The 22,464-nt window shown below is 44.7% G+C and overlaps 1 protein-coding gene across 3 annotated transcripts in view; it reads right to left on the bottom strand.

Moving 5' to 3' along the window:
• LOC146830221 (uncharacterized) overlaps positions 1-22,464 on the bottom strand; it is a 73,655-nt gene that overhangs the window by 17,835 nt on the left and 33,356 nt on the right. The window contains exon 1 of one of the 3 annotated variants that reach the window (XM_085604431.1): positions 1,076-1,165. The exons of the other annotated variants lie outside the window; for them this stretch is intronic. The gene's annotated coding sequence lies outside the window, so the exon portion shown is untranslated. Of the gene's footprint in view, positions 1-1,075; positions 1,166-22,464 lie in introns of those variants that run through there. 3 annotated transcript variants of the gene reach the window in all.

The following is a 22,464-nucleotide window of genomic DNA, read 5'->3' as shown; positions in this document are numbered from 1 at the left end:
TGAATATTATCTATTTGCTTGCCAATGGGGATGGCTCCCTCTGTGGAAGACTGCTCCAGTTTGGGTAGGTATTTGCTGCATTATAAGCCAGAACACATGGTACCCCTTCTCTGGCTGCTCTGCCTGAAGTGCTGAAATACATTCAGAATGAGTACAGGGCAGCACCGGTCCTAGACCTGGGGATGAAACTGAAGGGCAACTTTGCAGCAGCATCTTCCCAGAATGTTGAGCAACATTAGAGGAGAAGCAGCAGAATTAGCTATAAGCCAACGCCTGAGGGATTTGACTCCTGCACAGCAGGAGCGCGAATTACCTAAAATTATCTAAGAAACCTATGCTGTGCTTGATAGAGATAATTTGAGAACCAGGCCTGGGAACCCACCATTATAGAGTAATTCTGGAAAGGATAACTAAGCAAGCAACTGACTCTTCCACAAAGAAGAAGTGGTATAACAAGGAAAATAAAGACAAAACAAAATCACAAGGTGGGTCTCCTAAACAGGAATCCACTAAGAAACATTATAACTTGCAAAACTGTAATAATGTTAGATCGCCTGTCAGGTATCAGGATACTGATACACGTTTGTCTTGTTCCTTTCAGGAATCATCTGACAAACATTCGGAGAGAGGAGGACAGTCAGAGCTGAAGATTGGAGGAGCACGAGAAACCGAAGAAGGACTCGCAACGAACTCCAACTACATTATGAAACAAGATCAGGCATTCCTCGGATATTGAGGAGTCTGCTTCCGGCCAGGGAATGGACAGTGACAATGCTGGACGGCATGGCAGAAGTCACAATAGTTTGCCAGAACCTGATTGCCCGGTGGGAGTAGCACTGAGTGAGTGCATCACAGTGGAAAACCAGATACCAGGAAGAGTGTTCCACATCATCTATACGAAGTCCAAATAAAGTTCATTAATGTCCTATTTTGGGAGGACCTCACTCAAGGTTACAATATTCTTCTGTCTGAAAAAGATTGGCCACCTTATTTCGTAATGAATTGCTCAAATGGGGAAACAGTAATCTTACCAAATTTCTTTGACCTCGTCCCAGAATCAGGTAAACATTCATACCTCAAGGAGTGGGCACTAGCTCCTGCGTTATACCGCAACCATGTTGGGGTGGGATAATGGTTCCCCTTATCTTCCATTGCAGACAACCCTACAACCTCAAAGAAAGTATTCAATAAAAATGAAGCTAAACAACAAGTTAGGGAAATCCTAGAACAACTTTAATACCAAGGCATGATAGAAAGGTGCAACTCCTCCATGAATAATTCTTTGTTTCACATCATGAAACCAGATCATTCATATAATCTAGTATTAGTTAACAGACATTTAAACACAGCTGCTCAGACATTTGCAGAACAAAATGCACACAGTACAGCACTAATGAATAACATTGTGCAGCAGAAATACAAAACAACAATGTGCAATACTCCAACCTCCAGTGACTTTGAAGAGATTAGTAATCCATATTGGAAGGACATACATTCCAGATTACGCAGAACGGGTAAAACTGTTCTACTATTTGATGTGTCCTGAATTTTCAAGCACACACTGGACACAGGAACATACAGAAAATCTATGTTCTGCACAAGCGGACATGATATCTTCCAAAAAATCTCCACAAACGTGTAAACACGACAAGACAAACTTGGTGAACTGCGTCATCCGGGGTAGATCAGGATACACTAATGTCTCATTTAATGAAGGCAACAGTACAGATTGCATACAATTAGCATTTACATACCAATGCTTAAATGGGTTTTGCACCTAGAGAAAAAATACTAACGGCAGTACAGACTGCTGTGGTGAAACAGCGAGCCCTGGCTCAAGGGAAACACATAATTGTTGTGACCCCGGTACCAATTTTAAAGGCGGTCACCAGAGCAAGTGTTCCGAATGCTAAAGCTCTACATCCACAATGGATACAATGGGCCAACTCCCACCCGCAACAGAGGCAGATTACAGATTTGATTCTGCACTACAAATACGAGCCTTCCTGCAGTACGTACAAGAATATCCTCCGACTAATTAAATAATGCCTCTAGATTGCTACAATTATATCATTTACACAGATGGTTCTGCTCAGCTTTCTGTAGAAACAAAGCGCCAATACTCAGCAGCATGCACAATGGTGAAAGGGCATATGCATAATGGAGGATTCCATCCTGAGAAGACCTACATGCAGTCACTAGTTAACAGCATAGCACTGCTGCCAGAATTAAATGCTCTAGTACTGGCACGTTGCTTGGCCTGACCCAAAGAGTGACTGGTCCGACTCACGATGCTGGTCACATTAGATCTTATTTTTGCTAACATAAACAACCTAGCTTGTAGCCCTCCAGAGCCGCTTACATGGTCAGACCATGCGATGGTTAGTTTTGCTGTCTAGTTGTGCTGCCCTAAGCCTACTGCCCCTAGCCTGGCAAAGAAACAATTAATGCTCAGATCTTGGCGTAATCTCACAGTTGAACGCTTTGAGGAGGTCTTTCACCAAGAGAAAGGAAAAATGGAGATGGGAAATGAGTTAACGTTAGAGGATTTCAACAAGGCGTTGTCTACTGCCTTGGATGCAGTCATTCCCAAAAAGAACATGACTCTGCGGTTAAACCGCCCGTCAGCCCCCTGGTACACCGCTGAGCTCAGGATGGAAAAGTCTAAATGTAAAAGATTAGAAAGAGTTTGGCGTGTCAGCAAAGAAGTCCAAGATAGAAGGCTGTATAAACTTTCCTTGACCTCTTATCTTAACCTAAAACGGGCAAGACGCCAATTCATCCTCAATCAAAATGAAGGGGCGGCGAATACCCCCAAGGTGCTCTTTAGTATAGATAAAAATAATTTGTATCTCCTCAGGCCAGCAGTCAATCCCCTGTGGTAACACAGGACTTTTGTAACCAGTTAGCCAGTTATTTTCAAGACAAGATTGCCAAAATCTATGCAAACTTTCCATCTCAAAATGTGCCCCACCCTGATGTTCTTGGTTGTAGGGAGCTGGAAAAAAGGACAGGCAGCACTTTGGAGAGTTTCGCTCCAATTACTCTTGAGGAAGTCTCCAATGCACTCACCTCAGCTAAATCTGGCTCACCAACTGATCTCTGCCTTCCCAAAACGATGGCTCTGTTAGCAGCCAGTTGTGCGCCAGTTATTCTCCAACTAAATAACCTATCTATTCAATCGGGGAATATTCCAAGAACATGGAAGGAGGCATATCTGCGTCCCATCCTGAAGAAACCTAAGGCAGACCCGCAAGAACTTGGTAATTACCGCCCAATCTCTCTTTTACCTTTATTGGGGAAAGCACTGGAAGGCATGGTAAATAAACAACTAAGCCAATATTTAGAACTAAATGAAATATTGGACCCATCACAATCTGGGTTCCGACCGGGCTACAGCACCGAGACTGCAATTGTGGCAGTCACGGATTCGCTTAGGCTACAAATGGATGTAGGGGGCTCGGCAATATTGATTCTGCTGGATCTCTCCGCAGCCTTCGATACCATCTCCCACAAAATGCTAGCCGAGACATTGGAATCCTGTGGTATCCAGGGTAGAGCCTTAAATTGGCTACGTAACTTTATGACAGGAAGATCTCAGACAATCATGCTCGGGCCACACTTGTCAGATTCAATCCCTCTAGATAAAGGCGTACCCCAGGGGTCGAGCCTAAGTCCGACCCTATTTAATATCTATATGTCCCCGTTAGCCGGGATAGCGGAAAAATCGGGCTTTGAAATCATCTCTTATGCTGATGATACTCAGCTCATCTTCCCGGTTGGCTTGGACCCAGTAGCAGAGAAAGCTCGATTTGCCAGAGGAATGCTTGAAATCTCAAATTGGATGTCTCGGAACTGTCTCCAGTGGAACCCCGGCAAAACTAAGCTAATGCTGATAGGTAAAGCAACTGTCAGCTGGTCAGATGACTGGTGGCCGGCCAAATTGGGAGTTGCCCCTACTCCGACTCGATGTGTTAAAAATCTGGGGCTAAAATTAGATCAGTCTATCTATGAGGGACCATATAGCTGCGACAACGAGCTCTTGCTATTACAACCTGCGTCTGTTGGGTAAAATTCTTCCTTTTCTGCCCACAATCCATCGTAAAACCTTGGTTCAGGCAATGGTCATCAGTTGCCTGGACTATGGCAATGCCCTACTGGCCGGGGCAGGAGAGACCTTGTTGAGTAAACTCCAGTTCATCCAAAATACGGCAGCTAGGATGGTTATGAACCGTCCATCAGGTTCCGCATCGGTCCCCTTGCTGCGAGAACTCCACTGGCTATCAGTGAGGAAAAGAGCGTTTTTTAAGATCTGCTGCCTTACGTATTCGGCACTCAGCGGTAGAGGCCCCAGATATCTCCAAAAGAGACTTGTTAAGTATGCTCCTATCAGAAATTTGCGGTCCGGTGCGCGGGCTCTTCTACAAGTGCCACGTATCAGGTTATGCCGTTCTGGAGGAACGTCCTTTTCATACTTGGTACCTAGATCCTGGAATGAGCTTCCAGACTTTCTTCGCAGAATTACAGTGTATACCACTTTTAGGAAACCGCTAAAAGCCTTCCTTTTTAAAAAAAACAGTGTCCTGTTCCTTCCAGTCTTGGGATAACTTTAGCAAGCGCCGAAATGCCCCCGGATGAGTCGTGCTCTATAGAAGTTCATCTAACATAACATAACATAACACTACAAAATACTGATGCTATATTCCCCACACTTATAGTGTGCAATCCGTATTATTGTGTGCAGTCACAAAAGGAATATGTACATTTCTGGAGCCAGAATGGATTCAGAGACTCAAAGGGTTGCAAAGCAAAGCACATGCTGCTTTTGGAACAAGTGGCAAAGCTGAAAGAATTTTTGCAGCGGGCTCTTGCCAGACATACACAGAGCCATCAACATGTTGCTGTTCACATCGCAGGGTATTCCATGGCTGATGAAGCCGCAACAGCTTGCACTGCTTTGGTTGCTGCAATCACTCGGTCTAGTACGAGATAACATGATGGACGTCAAAGCTGCTCGTTCCGACACACACCTGCTGAAAGGCTTTCCACTCAAGTACTCCTACAAGTTAGATGCACAGAACATACCGTATGCTCAGATTCCAGGAGTGGGTGATAGTGTAATACCAAACGGTAATAGACTGGGGTTAATTCTAGCAGCACCAGAGTCTGGCTTCTGCACATGCAGAGTGGCTGCTAAATTTCATAACTGTAGCAATACTATTGGTGGCCAGGTCTTTACAGACCAAGGACTTGTCCTCAGATGTGACATCTGCCAGCAAATGAAGGGTTCATACATGGCACATATGCCACAGACGTCTCTACTAATTTCAAATGAGCCATTGGCTTGTGTTTACTTAGACCATTGGGGCACCGTATCATCAGACCTGACTTACAAGTATACATTGGTAACAGTGGATTTCTACGCTCGATTCTTTTGGGTGTGGCCACAGTGATCGGCTGATGCCAGAACTGTTAAAAAGGATCCGTGAGTCTTTATCACAACAGACGCAGTTGGCACATTACATCCTGACCAGGGTCTGGCATTTAGCTCTAGGGGTTACAGAGAGGTCATGGGAAGGGTGGGTGTTACCCTGCGTTTCTCGTCTCCATACCATCCCAAGAGAAATGCAGTTCTGGAGAGGAAACACCATGAATAAAAGCAGTTTTTAACAGCAAGGGTCCTAGGCTCAGGTCGCAGTTGGGTCTATCACCTATATGGGATCCACAGAGCTTTAAATAACATGCCAAGAAAATCTCTAGGTGTTCGGACTCCCTATGGAATCTTGTTTGGGGTTACGATGTGGGTCCCAGATGTTTACAATGCCAGAACAGTGGTGGTGGAAACCCCATTTGACAGCAATGAATGTTTGGCTGTTTTATAGGAAATGAATGATTTCTGGGTCGAACAAAGCAATGTCCAAGTAAAACGCACTACCACTGGAGAAGGTAAGGTAGTTCCAGCAAGGCCTGGCTGGATCCCGAAGGTTGGGGGATCTGGTCAGATAAAAGAATGTGGAGAAGAAAGAGTTTGGGCCATCCTACAGAGTGCCTTTATCTGCCCTGGCTGTTGAAGGTATGAGAACTGCACTCCTTCTGCCCCTTACCTGTCAAGGACAAAAGGTTTGTCTCCATTGATCTGATCAAACCACACTAGGTGGCAGATTCTCAACAGTAAGCCATGTGGGTTCTTGGGTGGCTACCAGTCTCCTCTCGCTACCGTGCAGGAAGTTCAGATGGAAACTCATTATAAATTAAGCCTGCTCTCTCCAACTAGAGACAACACTAAACAACAATGAAGTATGTCTTCTACCTGTTGCAACAACTATGACAACTGTACAGTCAACAAGTACAAAAACACAAATTTTAATTTGAAATCTTGAAAAGAACATGGTGTACCTCAACATACCACAGATCGAGTTTATCAAGTATGAAACAACTTGCTGAGCTACCAAAGATAGCCCGGATAGCTTCTGGCTAATTAATTCATTATGAGGACTTCTACTCTGAAGCATCTGAAGAACTACCACCTTCACCACCTCTACCTTTCTGACTAAAGGTGGGTGTTTTCTGTGTTTGGCTGAAAAGAACATACTTCGTTTCTCCGTGGTTACACCTTTGGATTACAATTGCATTACTTTTCCTGGTCCTTTTGATTGGTTTGTGACAGTGTTCTTTCTGCTTCTGAATGGACAAGAACACTCAGCAGTACAAATGGTGAACTTGGTTCTGAAACTACACGCATCATTAAACTGTGAACAAAGAGACCTTTCCCTGGGGAACATTTCAGCTGCTCCAGGTCCAGATGAGATTGTATGGGATATGGCAGTGGTTCCCAAACTGTGCGCAGTGGCTCCCTGGGGAGCCCTCAAACCCAGCCAGAGTAGCTGCACACCAAGCACTTTAATGCTTTTAATATTGAATGGTCTGTTTGCTTCAGTTAAACTTATTAGACTTAAAAGCATGATGTAGATGATTTGTAAGTGACATGCCTAAAGCTGTAAACGTAGTACTTAACTGATGGCAAGTTGCGGGAGAGGACCTCCATATTCCAACACTCCCAAAGGAAGCAGAAGATGCCCGATTAATTTTTTTAGACTAATAGTTTTTTCCAAGTGCATTTTACACCAATGCAAGTTATCAGAAAAGTACATTTGTCCTGTCTATTAAACACACTAAGTATTATTAAGTTTTGACATTTGTAGTTGAATCATAGGTACTTCCAGTACACATTTCTTTCAGTACACACATATTTCCAGATAAGCCTGCTCTCTCCTTGAGCACAGGGAAGTAAAACACCATTTACGGCATAATGCCAACATTTGGAATCAAGAAAGAGGGACGTTTCAAAAAAAATATCAGTGGAATTTATTTTACTTGCATTGATTTGGAGGCAATTCTAGGGAGGAGACATAAAAAATAAAGCTGTATGTGGGTTAAAAAAATCGTGAGTCACCCTGCTGAGACAGGTGTGTTGGTACATATGACCTGGGTAGAAATAGTAGTGCATGCAAATATTCTTCAAGCGCAGAAACACTTTGGCAATGGGGCCTATCTAGCACTTTGAGTGGGATAAAAACGTTTGAGAGGGTACTCTAAAAGGCATGGGCAAAGAAGTGTAACTAGTAATATTTTATTAGAGGAGCCGCCTTAGTAACATGAAACCCACTGCGTATAGGATATAAAACCGTCATCAGCTTCATCCCAATTATTTTCAGGGAGTAAAATGCAAGAAATCCCAAGGCCGAGCTTAAATCCCTCACCGAGCCTCCAAAAAAGTAACAGTGGGGCACCACGGGCAATGGCCAATGGGTCAAGGGAGGCGCGGGTTGAAAACTTTTGGGAACCACTGGGATAGGGTATCATTTGATGTTTATGGTCTCACTGTACTTTTACAAATTTCACATTTGTTTAAAATTTCCATAAATTATAATATCACCCCTAGTACTGTTTCTGATGATTGGGGCGGATACAGTGCATGAAATGCTAGAAGATCTAAAGCATTCTGCTGTGTTTTCTTGTGACGAGTTATATGATGGTATAGCTAACTATGATAAAATGTTTTATTTCCAACATTTTCTACACAAAGCTAGTATTCCTCGTGCAGTTTTTACCTACACACAATGGGAACACTGCCCCACACCACCACAAGGTAGTTCAAAGACATTTGCACAGAGGTTTGATTATTTTTCTGTGTTTTGTTTTAATTCTTAAGCCAGAAATACGCTTCAAAACAAGAGTAACCCCTTTTTTTGGAGCGTATTTCTGTATTAAGAATTAAAAAACACATGATGCTATGAAAAGTAGCTTGGCTCTTGGGAATTATTTTCCGAAACACTTTTATTGATCATAAGGCACAGACCTCCTCCTACTCCTTTATATAGGCTGTTGCACTTTTAGTGATCAGATTTTATCATTTGATAGTCTCATAGTCGAGTTCTGTCCTAGGAGTGGGTCATGTGGCCACATTAGGCCTAGAAGGAAACATTGCCATTTTACATGAACACAGACTCCTCCCAAAATTGCCCTTACTTTTTCATATAGACTTTTGACACACATTTCCATGCGTGACAGCTTGGATTAGTTTCTTGGAAACACCAACCTTGCTTACTCAAGTCAACTTCAGAAGAATACTATTGCTTACTCAAGTCAACTTCAGAAGAACACTATCGAATTGCTTCGACACTGCGTACAAGGCCGGCCTACACATACGTTGTGCATATGCACTTGTTTTTTTTGTGTATATGGCGAAATAACTATCAATCGCACACAAACATTACAATTTCAATCTCAACCCAGGGAAAGAATGCCTTTTGTTATAAATATTTGTATCTGGGTGCTGGTACTTCTGCTGTTATCGAGAGGTCTCTCCACGCTGATGCTTTTGCAAAGCAGTTGACAGATTTCTGAGAGGGGTGTCCAGCTTGTGACCAAGACGGAGTCCTACACTCTTTCCCTACAAGTAATTAGGTTGGCTCATCCAGCACAGGTATTCTTGGCAGAAAATACAGATACACCAAAGACACTTAGGTTAGGGGACGCAATATGGAGAACATTTTTATTTTATTCATTGTCATGATATTTCTAAGAACTTTCATAAGCTTCTGTCTATTGATCACTGCAGCGCATATATTCTATACAAGAATCACGTTGGTTAAATAAATAATGAAAACGTCCCTTTGTATATTATGTGTATATTTCTCTGAGCGAAAGAGAGCACAAGTGTGAGCAAAAGGGTTCAAAATCTGTCACCACAATTGCAGAGGGATCAGGTTTGTCATGCTTAGTGGTTGCCTGAATTATCTGCTCCCTCTCTGGTTTAGGGGGGTTTATGATGGCACTATGAGCTAGCTTGTCAATGGGACAGCATATCCTTAGGGGGAGCACGGTACAGTCCGGTACAATCCCAACATTTATTCAGTCCACAAAACATGCAGTTCCTACTGATAAGTGGAACTACATGACACTGCAGGGGGATCAGAGGAGCACTGAAGTCGCGGGGAGCTAACGGGAGCACTGAGGCTGCAGGAAGCTCAGAAGTGCATCTAGACTGCAGGGGGCTCAGGGAATCACTGAGGATGCAGGGGGCTCGGTTGAGCATTGCGGCTGCAAGGATCTCATAGGAGCACTGAGACTGCAGTGAGCTCAGAGGCTGCAGGCAGCTCATAGGAGCACGGAGGCTGCAGAAGGCTCAGAGGAGCACTGAGGTTGCGGGGGGTTCCGAAGTGCACTGAGGCTGTGGAGGAGGCTCAGAAAAGCACTGTGGCTCTAGGACAGAGGTCTTCAAACTTTTTAATGCCGAGACCCCCTTGTCAAATTATTTTAGGTACAAGGACCCCCTTCTGATAAAACTTTCTAGAACCTGGTACTCCTCATCATCGCCAACTATCAACAATCATAAACGCCCCAAATTCCCACAGCAAATAATTGTTATGGTGGAAAAATAATAGCAAACAGTGTTTAGTAAGTCAAAGGTCAGTGAGCGTGGGAGTGAAGTCAAAGGTGTAGCTAAATACAAAGGGCCTCATTTATGAGGAATTGGCATAGGGCAGCGCTGTAAATCTTCTTGCTGTGCTGCCTTATGGCAGTGTGAAAGAGGTGGAAAGCACTGTATTTATGAAATACAGTGCATTCCTGTCCTTTTGCCTTACGTTGGCACACAAATTGCTGCGTAGCACCAACATAGGCAGGATTGTTTTTGTACAGGAAGGGGCACCTTCCTTCACAAAAACAATCCCAAGAGCTGTTTTCCTCTTTCTATTTAACCCCTTGCATGCTCATGACGGAACCACTCCGTCATGAGCCACGGGCGCCATGTGCTCATGACGGAGTGGTTCCGTCATGCTGCAGCCGTTGGCGGCCGCTCCGCCCACGCGGCGCTGTTTCCCCGCCTGTGCGGGCGATCAGCGCAAGTGGGTGGAGTCATGACAGAATCACGCTGTCATGAGCACAGCTCGCCCGTGACTCATGACGGCGTGGTTCCGTCATGAGCATGGCGGCGCTGCGCTCACCCCAAACCCCCCCAGCGCTGCGGCAGAATTCACGCCGCAGCGAAGGGGTTAAGCTGCAGAATGCAGCACACATAGAAAGAGGAACAAATGAGGAGAAATAAAAGAATTTCTCCCCATGCGCATCTGCTGGGGAAGCGTCTGTATATGGAGTTGCCCCAGGTTTACTTGATTTTTTAAATATGGGGCAGCATCAAAATCCATAGGTGTTGCGTGGGAACCCCAGGCATAGCCCATGGAACACCTCCTGGACGCATAAAAAGGCAACACAATGACTTACGCAGCTATGTCTTACTCCACATCTATAAGGCCATGCAGCGTGACTTTGATTTGCACTGTCTCATAGGGATGGTTGAGATGCTTCCTCTGGCAATGCAAGCCTCTTATAAATAAGCCCCAAAATATTCTGTACGTTTTTACGTCTTTCTCCACCAATAACGGCAGCGTAATGAAAAAATACATTTAAAAAGTTGGTACTTAGTGGGAAATGCACTGAAGGACATTATGAAACCTCTATTTTTTTTGTTTATTTATTAGCATTTTCAAATACGAAACCTCTATTAGTTAATGCACTGCAAAGGTCTATGTGTAACCAGAGAGCCACAGAATTAAATCTTGATTGGTGCAGTGTATAGTGATGTGTATTTTTTTACTGCTATGACGTCACAGCCTTTGACAGAAAGCACTGTGAATAGGTAAGTCATTATTTTATACTTGCATCACACACAGTGTAAGATAGAGTTCTGCAAAATGTGCAAATAGTTTTACAATAAAATAGTTGTTATAATGAAGACCAAAAGCAGGTAAGAAAGGAACTCTTCTCACCACCACAGGTTCCAGTCAGCTGAAGGGCACAGTAGAATGTTGGCAAACACTGGCAGGGAGAAACCAACCGGGAGGAGCGGGAGGGGGGGGGGGGGGGGGGGAAACGGAACGTACCAATGAGATGAGATTACAACACACCTCCCTGCATAAGGCGAAGAAAGACAGGGCTGCTGGAGTGGAGTAAAGGAGAAGGGTAAAGAGAGGATGGAAGGAGAGAAGGGAAGGAAGAAGCAGAAACAGGGGGGAAATGAAGGATGTCATAAACACACAAAATCATTTACCGAGCTTGCTTAAGAAATTGCAGGATAGAACAATGTTATGCAAAAACCCATCACTTAACACAATAGTCTCCAATCCACACTGGTGTGCTTTTGGTTCTCAGAGATCTCCTGGGACCGAGTGCATCTGACTCTCTCTCTCTAGACTCCCACAATTGCCGACGTCACCACCTTGTTTATCAGGAATGATTCTGTCCATGCTCCAGGTTTGACCGTTATCCAGATGAACTACATTTTTCCCCACGCTAGATATTCTGCAAGGATCAGAAAAACCTGGACGCTTCTCTTCTGCATGCTTTGGGCAAGTCCACACGGACCCAATCCCCTTCTTTGAATATTTGGTTTTTGACGTGCTTGGTTTGATCGTAGCTGATCTTGTATTTGACTTGGTGTTCGCCAACTCTTCTTGAAATTTCATTGCAGTTCACCACAGGTGTCATTATTTAACAGTACAGGAGGAGAAAGTTTAGTTTTCGGAATCCTCCTTTGAGAGAGGTGAACGGGGAATAACCAGTCACACTATTGGGAGTGGTGCGATAAGCCCAAATTGTCTCCATCAAAGCAACACTTGCTGGTGTCCCCATTACTTCTGCTCTCTGTAGGCACTCTTTCAACACCCGGTTGATCCGCTCCACTAGCCCATTGGCACGGGGACAATACAAGGCAGATTTGTGATGCCCCTGCGAGAGAGAAACGCTTTCATATTGTCAGAAGTAAACTGCACTCCATTGTCTGTTATGAGTGTGTCTGGTATCCCCTCTTCAAAGAACACTCTTTCTAAGAACTGTGTAAGAACTCGTGTCGATTTGATGAACACATTTGTAGACCACCCAGCGAGTGTGATAGTCCACTAGTACTAAAATAAAGCGTTTATTCAATCTTTTGAGGTTGAGAGGACCTATTATGACCAGAGCTAACTTGGACCATGGTCGATCAGGAACTTCAACAGGAGAAAGCGGAGGCTTGCGGGTTTGGTGAATTTTGTTACTGTGTCTACAGTCCAAACAATTTTTCACTACATTTTCAGTCATTGCATCCATGCCTGGCCACCAGTAGTCCAATCTGATTTTGTTCTTAGTGAGACTGCGCCCTAAATGTCCCAGATGTGCTAATTCCACTATTTTCTCTCTCAAGTTCTCCGGTGGAATCACTTTTTCCCCTCTGCAAACCAAACCTTCTTGTATGTTTAACTCAAGTCTTACTTCCCAGAATTTGCATAAGGTTGTTGGAACGTCACTTTTATTATCAGGCCAAAGATTTCTGATGAATTCTTTGATAGAACTCATTTCTGCATCTGCTTGCTTACCGTGGTCCCATTCCTCCTTATTCAAACAGGTAAGATGCAGAATCACATCATCACAATCACAGCTAACAGAATTACTTTCTTCCACAGAAGGAGACCAGGATAGAAAATCTGAAAACGTGTTTTGAGAACCAGGCATGTACTTTACACTGAAATTGTAGCCTTCAAGTCACAGAATCCACCTGGCAATCCTGGGGGTGGTTTTATTTGCCCCTTTAGTTGTGAATACAAACATTAGTGGTTTGTGGTCGGTTTTTACAGTAAATGGAATACCCCACAAAAAAAACGAAAGTGTTTGATTGCCTAAAAGCAAGCAAGTGCCTCTTTCTCCACCACAGAGTTGTTGAATTCGCACCCTTTAGGGCTCGAGAGGCAAATGGAACAATCTGTTCTTTTCCAGCCACAATTTGGGTAAGACTGGCTCCCAGACCTTTATTGCTTGGGCCTGTGCAAAGGATTGTGGGTTTGCTGGGGTCAAATCTACCCAGGGATGGGGCCGTAATGATGCTTCCTTTGACAGTTTCAAAATAATACTGACAGGCATCGGACCACACAAAAGAAGTTCTGGATTTGAGCAAATTTCGTAAGGGTTCGACAATGGAGGCATAATTTCTGACAAACTTGGAATAATATTCGGAGAGGTCCAAAATGGATTTGAGATCTTGGATGCTTTTGGGGAACGCAGTATTGCGAATTGCCTCCACTATGTCCATTTTGGGTTTGATAACATCTTGAGAAATGGTGTGCCCAAGGTACTCAACCGATCCCACTCCAAAACGACATCTCTTTTTTTTTTTTTAAGAGTGAGACCAGCTTTTCCCAGGTTGGTCAACGCCATTCTGAGAGTAGTATTGTGCTCCTTCAGATCCTTCCCATAGATTAGTATGTCATCTTGAAAACAGAGAGCTGGGAAGGTCTTTCAGAACATGCTGCATGATCCTCTGGAAGGCAGCAGCGGCCGTTGCCAACCCAAAACGCATGCGAAGGAATTGGAATGCCCCCAGGGGTGTCACAAAGGAGGTGAGATGGCGTGAATCAGGCTGAAGCTCTACCTGGTGGTAGGCTGAGGATAAGTCAAGAACGCTGAAACAACTCGCTCCTTTGATAAGGGTATGAACCTCATAAATACGTGGAAGGGGGTGCCGGTCTACCCAGATGTTCTCATTGAGGTCCCTGAGGTCAGCACATAGCCTGATGTCTTTACTTGATGCTTTTGTGGTAAGAACAATGGGGGCCAACCATTGTGAACACTCAATGTGTTCGATCACCCCCAAAGACAATAATCTGTCTAACTCTATGCGCAGGGGAGCATGCATCAAATGAGGTATGGGTCTAGCCTTGTGTGCCACAGGCTTAGCGTTGGCTTTTATCTTAATGGAGTGTTGGTAATCCTTAAATAACTCTAGTTTATCCAAAAACACATTCAGAAAATCGTTGCACACCTCCATCCCCCCAACTGAGAGATCTACCAACAGACCCTGATCTGGACTGTTGGGATCTAACTTGATCCAGAGTTCCCTTTGGTGTTTCCACCTCAACAAATTAGATCCCTTCTGTGTGATTTTTATCTTGCCTACTGTATTCCTTCCTTTAAACCCTATCTCCTTGGTGGTCATGCCCAATAAGGGTATGGGATCCCCGTTGTAACCACCCGGTTGGATGCCCGGGGGGCTGTATGGTACCTTGCCATGAGGGAAAAAGTTGAGAGAATACTTTGGCATCAACAAGGGTGTATGGGGAACATGAATCTGCAAAGACAGTTATCGGTTTATTGTCTAGTGCGACGTTGCAAGAAGGAAATTTGGTCGTATCATTAGTATCTTTAAGTTGGAAGATTAACTTAGACTCAGAAACCGATTCTGGTTCGACAGACAACACAGCTTTGGAGCGCTGATCATTACAAACCCTGGACAAATGTCCCCTATTCCCACATTTGTGGCACATGACAGAATATGCTTGGCATATGGGGTTGTTGGCAAGGTGGGTAGGGCTCCCACACCTATAACACTTGACTTTGGTTCCAGGAGTAAATGCGTTACTCGGCTTATTTTTGTTATCTTTACCTGTATCAGGTTTGCTTATGGCATTGACCTCAGTGGATTTGCCCACTTCTCCTTTCATTGCAAGCATACAATCTGCTGTGTGTTCAATCCCCACTGCTATGTCGTTGGCTTCCTTGCGGTCAGGGTTAGCCAAAAGAAACCTCTCCTGTATCTTGGGATCGTTAGTGCATCTAACCAACTGGTCCCTAATAAGGGACTCTTGAAGAGATTCAAGCTCATGTGTTGGCTAGGTCCTTTAATGCAGCAATGAAAGGTTTAACTTTTTTCCTGTGACCTTGAAAAGAACTTATGCCTCTCTAACACCACATTTATTTTCCTGCTGAAATGTTTTTCTAATTTGTTGACAGCCACCAAATATACAATTCTCATCATCATCATCACTATCACTTCCTCCATCTGCATTGACAGAAATGGCATTGTAAACTTTTACGGCCCTCAATGCCCAAGTTGTGCAAAAGGGTGTGTAGTTTACGTAAGTGAGAACATTTCTCCCCACCTATAGCAATTAGGTAAGACTCTAATAATCCAAACTATTGTTTTCAAGGCAGTAACGGTTCTCCCCCCCTCATTAAGGAAGGGTGGAGGTTGCGACATGTTAGCAGCTGTCATGTATGCATAGTATAACAATAATAGGGTAAGCAGTGGTAGAGAGGTTGATTCAAATGTAGATTCAAAAGCACAGCATACAGTAATGGGTGACCCAGATCTGAAGTAAGTAATACTACCAAATTTCGCCCCTACGTGATATTCGCCGTAATTCTTGTTGAGTACGAAGAAAAACCCACCCAAAGCAACAAGAACAGAGCACACCGCGAAGGGAAATATTGCTGCTGAAGGGTGCCTCACCAGGGGCAACAATAAAACAGTACGGAAAAGTAGAGAAAGAGCATAGAGCTGTGCCCATCAGCGTAAAAATGACAAGCAGATTATGTTGAAAGCTCAGCTGTGCCCATCAGCATGAATAATAAAGAGTAGCAGTGCCCCTTTAATGTGCCTGACAGGCAGGCGAATGAACAAAATTGTTATATGCCCCTAAGTGAGTTAATAAAGCTATGAGGGAATGGGAAGGATTCCCCTTCCAGACGTGTGGATTTCACTGTGCTCCCAAGTGAGGCTCCCCCGTCGTGACACTAGATGAAAGGCTGTGCTCTTTAGGGAACTAAGGGCTGTGTAAATGCAGTTAAAATTAAAAGCAAGCACTTCACAGCCCAGTTGTTAACTATTTGCACTACCACTCAAAAAACAAATCTTTGTCATCACAAAGCTTGGAGTGGTTTGAACAATTAAAGCCAAAACCTGATCAGAAGTACGATAACACTTGCAGATTAACTGATAGGCACATTTGCATTTCATTCGGGCAAGCAGGTACTCTGGCATGCAGGCTTTTCCAGCACTAGTCAGTTGATAAAACTTCAGCCGATAAGGATCTATATTACCTGTCCCAGGACAACTGTCTTTTTCCAAGATGAAAGAAAATGTTTTTGATTACAGTCACAAGTGAAGCTGCAAAATGCATGACCCCCTTCTCAGGACTCCAGGGCCACCCTGGGGCTCACGCCCCACAGATTGAAGACCTCTAGTCTAGGAGCTCAGAGGAGCACCAAGGATGCAGGGAGCACAGAGGAGCACTGTTGCAAAGTCATCCTGTGTCCTGGGCACCCCCATGTTTTGTTTGCAGACTGGTATTGGTGGTAACTGACTGACTTCCCCTGGGCTCTGCCTAACCAGGCTGAGGACCAGTGTTGTGCTGAAAATACTCTTAGAGTACATTTAAAACACCTACAAACACTAGGTTACCCTACTGGTTAGCGTGACCCTATGATTGGCATGATTTCCCCTATAAGGCCCTAGTACATAATAGGCCAGGGGGGTTAAAACTGCCTTTAAGTCCCTAGTATATAATATAGCCTGGCAGTTTTGAGGCCAGCAGCCCTTTCTGCACTTGCATGTATGCACTGCTGAAGCCGGAGGTCAGTTTAAAAGCAGCCATGTATTATAGGACTAAAATGTTAATCATGTCCAAACTAGACTTTGGTGTTTGGGGCACTTAAAAATTGATAAACTACAATATTTTGGCAGATTAGGGGTGGGGGTTAGGAACCTATAAAGAGGACCCTTAAAACATATGTTTTATATGCCCTGGGGTAAATGATATTGCATATTTCACTTAACACATTGTAATAAAGTGCTTCCCAAAATAGACGTTTATGCTAGGAGCACTGTGGAGTGAGGCTCTGCAACATATTCAGAACCCCTAAAGTATCCACCCCAAAGATGTTCCAGGGGTTAGGAGTCCTGTTGATATAAGCAGGGTCCGAATAAAATATGTTTTATAGGCCCTGGTGTAGGAAAAGGAAACATTGCCCAGGTTGTTTTCCCCATTGCAGATCCCCAGCCACATAGGTCAACATGGCAAGAAGTTATGAATTAAAAACTAACGTTAAGGATAACCAAAAAATATCGTTCAGGGATTTAGGAGAATGGTATTGATAGATCCAACATTATGTTATTGTTGGATTTATCCTAAAATGTACAGACAAGAGGACAATCTTGAAGCTTCCAGACCCTTGGAGTAAGTTTTGGACACTTTGGGACTCTCAGAGGAACTTCAGGAAGAAGTTCCAGAAGTTTGGAAAACTTCGGAAAACAGCTACATAGGTGGATACTTGACATGGCTACCCAGGTCAGCGAACTTGCCAGCCATCCAGGTTCATCCCGCTGAAAAGCTCTGGAGGACCGACTTCCAGAGTTAGACCAGTAGCTTGTCAAAACCCAAGCCGGCGAACCCTCACCGAAGCCAGCCTGGTGAAGAACATCGAGTGACCCCTGCGGAAAAAAGTCAGAACGTAGAAACCGGTGACCAGGACCAACCGCTAAGAGTCAAGCCACTGACCTTTGCCGCACGCCGGCCTGGATTTCTGGTTTGTCTTGCAGGAAAGCTGCAGAGGTCTGACTTCCATAGGTTTGAACGGGAGCTCAGAGGAACACCAAGGCTGTTGGGGGCTCAGAGGAGCTCCGAGGATGTGAGGGCACACATGAGCACTTAGGCTGCAGGGGGCTCACGGGAGCACAGAGGGTGCTGAGAGGCTCAAAGGACCACTAAGGCTGCAGGGAGGTCAAAAGAGAGATGAGGCTGCAGGGAGGTCAGATGAGCACTGAGGTTGTAGAGAGCTCATAGGAGCACTGAGGCCACAGGGGGCTAAGAGGAACACAGAGGCTGCAAAGAGCTCAGAGGAGCACTAGGACTGCAGGGAGCTAGAAGGAGCCCCGGGGCTGCAGGGGGCTCAGAGGAGCAGTGAGGCTGTAAGGAGCTCAGAGCAACACCGAGGTTGCAGGGGGTTCTAAGGAGCATCAGAAGGTACAACCTCTCAGAGGGGCACCGGAGGACAGGGTGCTCAGAGGCAGCAGCACCGACTGTCAGACGTGCACTAAGGTACATGGGTGCTCAAAAGTAGCCCTGCCAAGTTCTACGCATGAGGGGTTAGACAAACACATTTTAGTGTGGTGGTCCACATCACCGCACTAAAAATGCATACTCATGCATTATTAGCGCCTTGACTTCACTTGCGAGCTGCAATGCACAGACCAAGACAGTGACGGCGGAGAGGAGCTGCGTTATTAGCAGCGCAGCGAGTGCTGCGAACACTGTGCTACAGAAGACATCCACTCTGCGTGCAGGCCTTAGTCTCGGAGTTTATATTATCAGAAACATACAACATGACACTACAAGTAGTCTGCAATTGAACCCTCACTGCATTACGCAGTGGGCTGGTGAGCAGCTTAGATGGCCGGACCATATCACTTGGTCTTCCTGTTACAGAGTGAACATTTACCCCGACAGCAGTGCCATTACGTCAGAGGTCTTCAAACTGTGGGGCGCCCCACCCTGGGGGTCCGTGACTGCATTACCAGGGGGGCGCAAATGCCTCAGCAAAGAATTGTAAATGAAGATCGCCTGGAAGTGCGACCTACTTTATTTGGCGCATTTCCAGGCCGTTTTAATTTACAAACAGACTTGACGTGTAAAGTATAGAAACCCCGTGCTATGGGGGCTAGGGGCATTGAATGTGGTGGCAGGGTCAAAGAGGTGGCTAGGAAGAACAACCTATTCTGTAAGGATTTTGTCATTTTATATGCAGTTACAAAGGCAATAAAGGAACCCACACACAATGTAATAAAAAATAAATGCAAGTTAAACATCCTGTTTTTCTGGGCAAATCACTTAATCTCCCGTGCCTACAAACGAACGTGACCTTGTGTCATGTAATTTGTGCTCATGTAAAGCGCTGCAACATTTCGGGTCAAATTTGCGCTACATAAAACTACCACAAAAAAAAGTAATCTCATTGTGCCAAATGCGACATCTCAGTTGGTTAATGAGATCACTGTAGATGTCTGTGTGTAGGCGAGACCAGACAGGCACAGAATTGTATCCTAGTTGGCGCAGTGTGGAATACTAACATGTATTTATAGTGCTATTTGGTCCCAGCCTGTGACAGAAAGCACTGTGAATATGTAAGTCATTATTAATTAGTAATGACAGAGGAGAAACACAAAAGGAACAAGATCCATGGGTAGTGACAAAGATATGGCTCAGAAAAAGGGGCACTATGTGGGGGCTCATTTTTTCATTTACAAATGAACAGAGACAACTTCCTCAGAGAGATGCCCCTTAGAAAGGGTGTGGTATAAAGGGGCTTTTTTAAAGGTCCATCACAATCATTAGTGTAACAGGTACAGAGGCAAGGGTGTAAGTGACCCGTGTCCCACAATTAGGTCTTCCTTACTAGGAAAAAGGGGCTGGGGGCCCATTGTCCTTTCTAGCATTAGAGCTCTGGTTACCCTTGCTGCTTTTTTTTCCCCTCACACTCGAAGGCCCCATGGCACGAGGAGCCAAGTAAACCCCAATCATGGCAGTTTTACCACCCTCCTTGGCTTGCATTAGGGCCCAATGCACACTTGTATGTCAGTGTTGCTTTCAGACTCGGAGCAATGGCTCAAGGTAGGGGAAAATTGAAGCAGAGGAGACACCTTAGTTTAGCCTCAGAGATGGCAGGGAGGGGGTGTGGCAAAATGGGAGCCCGGTTTCTAACAAATGGCAGAGGAGATAGCCCGCTTTGCATGGCAGAAGCTATCAGTAGGTTCAGCAGCCCAGGGTTCTGAGGGGCACACTACACATCACAGTTATCACTTTCACTTTAATAAGGCGTCAAGAGGAATTATGGTCATATGTAACATTAGTAGGCCTGGGCGGTAAATTCCGTTCCGTTCGCGGAATTTGCGGAATTTGGGTAATGTCGCGTTCTGCGGAGAACGCGAAATTGCCCAAAATTCCGCTTTCCGCGACTTCGCGAAATTTTTGCTTGTTCGCGTTCTCAAAATGCGTGTTCGCAAGATATTTCTCCCCGAGCACGCAAACAGCGATTGTGAACAGGAAAAAAGCATCGCGAACAAGCAATTCCGCGTGTTCGCGGAATTTCTGCGTGTTTGCGGAGATTTTTTACCGTTTCGCGGAGATTAGCGTAACGGGATTACGCAAATTCCGCCCACCCCTAAACATTAGGGCACCCTTGCAGAAAAAAAAGAGGGCTATCCTGTGGGAGCTTCTGTTTTTTCTTTAAAGGGAGAGAGAGCCTGTTGCAAGCTTGGCATGATGGTTAAGCAAGGTGGGGAAGAAGTCTCGCATTCAGTGTGGACTGTGAACTACAGTACCACTGAAATGATCTCATAAGTCTTGCCCCCTGTGCTGAGCCCGTCGGTACTGCTCCCACAATCCTCTCATAACATTTTGGAGGGGGGCCCCCCCGACTTCAAAACAACTTGCTTAGGGGGGCTCGAAGCAAAAAAGTTTGATGACCTCTGCCTTACGTGAATCTGGCCTGTTTTTCTGGCAACTGGTGCCACTCCACTGGAGTAGTGTGACTGACCTTTACTGGCTGGCATTCATGGGCAAATTAGTTTTATTTTTTCACGGTGTGCGGTGCTCACAGCTAGAGTGGGGATGGCGCCTCTTAAGTCCATACGGCATGGCCCTCAGATGACAGTGCACCACTGTAGCCAGATTCCTGCTGCCTAGACTGAGGAGGGACGGTCTCTCTCTGCAATATTACCAACTGCAGAGCACCATCTGCTTTCCCCCAGCCCTGTCTGCCCAATGAAGACACCCTGGCTGAGCCTGGCAGTGGGACTTGTGACACAGGTGAGCCATAATAGACCGAACTTTATATAAAATTTGGTATTCTTTATTTTTATACTGCTGTTATGTCTTTGTTGAACTATCAGTGAAAGATAATTAAGTCAGCTCTAGAACACATTTTGAAGTCCTTTCTTCTTATGTTTGGTAAGTATGCACTGAGAGGAAAAACAAAATTCGGCTTTAGGTGATTTTCCTTATTTTTGTGCAGGCCAGGACATTAAAATACTGGTGCAGGCTGGTTAAAGGAAAGAAAAAACCCAGCCATGTGACGACTTTGTGGTTTTAGTCGATGTACTTGGTGGTTGAATGGTTTGAGCTGGTGTTTGAACGCACTGGGAAGGGCTGGCTGGTTCGGAATGGGGCTACTGGAGGGAATGGGGCAGTACCACGCTGGCTCTGATGTGAGTGAATGGGGCTAGAATGGACAGGGCACTGCCACACTTGTATTGGTGGATGCGAGTGGGGCTAGAGTGGTTTTGAAATGCCTGGTCTGGCTCCGATGAAGGTAAACAGTTGTGTGAGCTGATTGTGCAGGAGTAGACCTGCTGGATGTGTACAGGGTTTACACACAATGGGTCTGGTCAGCTGTTTCTGACACTGTTGATGGAATCAGGATTGACCGAGTCATCCAAATGAGGAAAAAAAAAGTTGTAATTTTCAGACTTCATTGTGGATCAACTAGGGTTGCCAATTGACTCGTTTATACCAGTATGACCAGTATTTTTATGTCATAACTGTAAAGTTTTCAGGGTGCTTCTGTGTGGCATTTCCATGGTTTCATTGTACTTATGAGTGCAATTCAAGTGCCAACACTTAAAGTGGCTCTTTCACCAAGTTACAGCAAACAATGGCACTGCCACGATAATTGCACTCATGAGTTCAGTGCTCTACTACACTCACCCCTGACACTGTAAGCAACCCCAGCTTTTTTCCGCATAATTAAGGATTTGCCGTAATTGCCTCATAATCCATCAACTGCTGCAAGATCTGAAGATTTTAAACAAAAAATTAAAGTTGTGAGCTCATATGATCAAAGTTACAAAAAACATGGCAATATGTGGCGATATGTATTAACGCATGTTGGAGGACCCTTCTCAAAGGTTAACTGGTCACCTTTCAGTTGCTTATTTATGTATTTGATTTGGTTATAAACCGGTACTAATGAAGTGAAATCTTTGCCCAGACAGTATTATCATGTGTAAAAATTACAACATAGTGAAGTAATACTATCACAAACTGTGCTGCATTATACCGCACATTTTGGTTTTTCTTGCTGCATAATTTGGTACTCCCC

Source organism: Triturus cristatus, chromosome 5_1 (assembly GCF_964204655.1).
Source record: "Triturus cristatus chromosome 5_1, aTriCri1.1, whole genome shotgun sequence".
Taxonomy (NCBI): domain Eukaryota; kingdom Metazoa; phylum Chordata; class Amphibia; order Caudata; family Salamandridae; genus Triturus; species Triturus cristatus.
The sequence above is the reverse complement of the archived record's forward strand: the minus strand, read 5'-3'. Positions and strand labels throughout refer to the sequence as shown.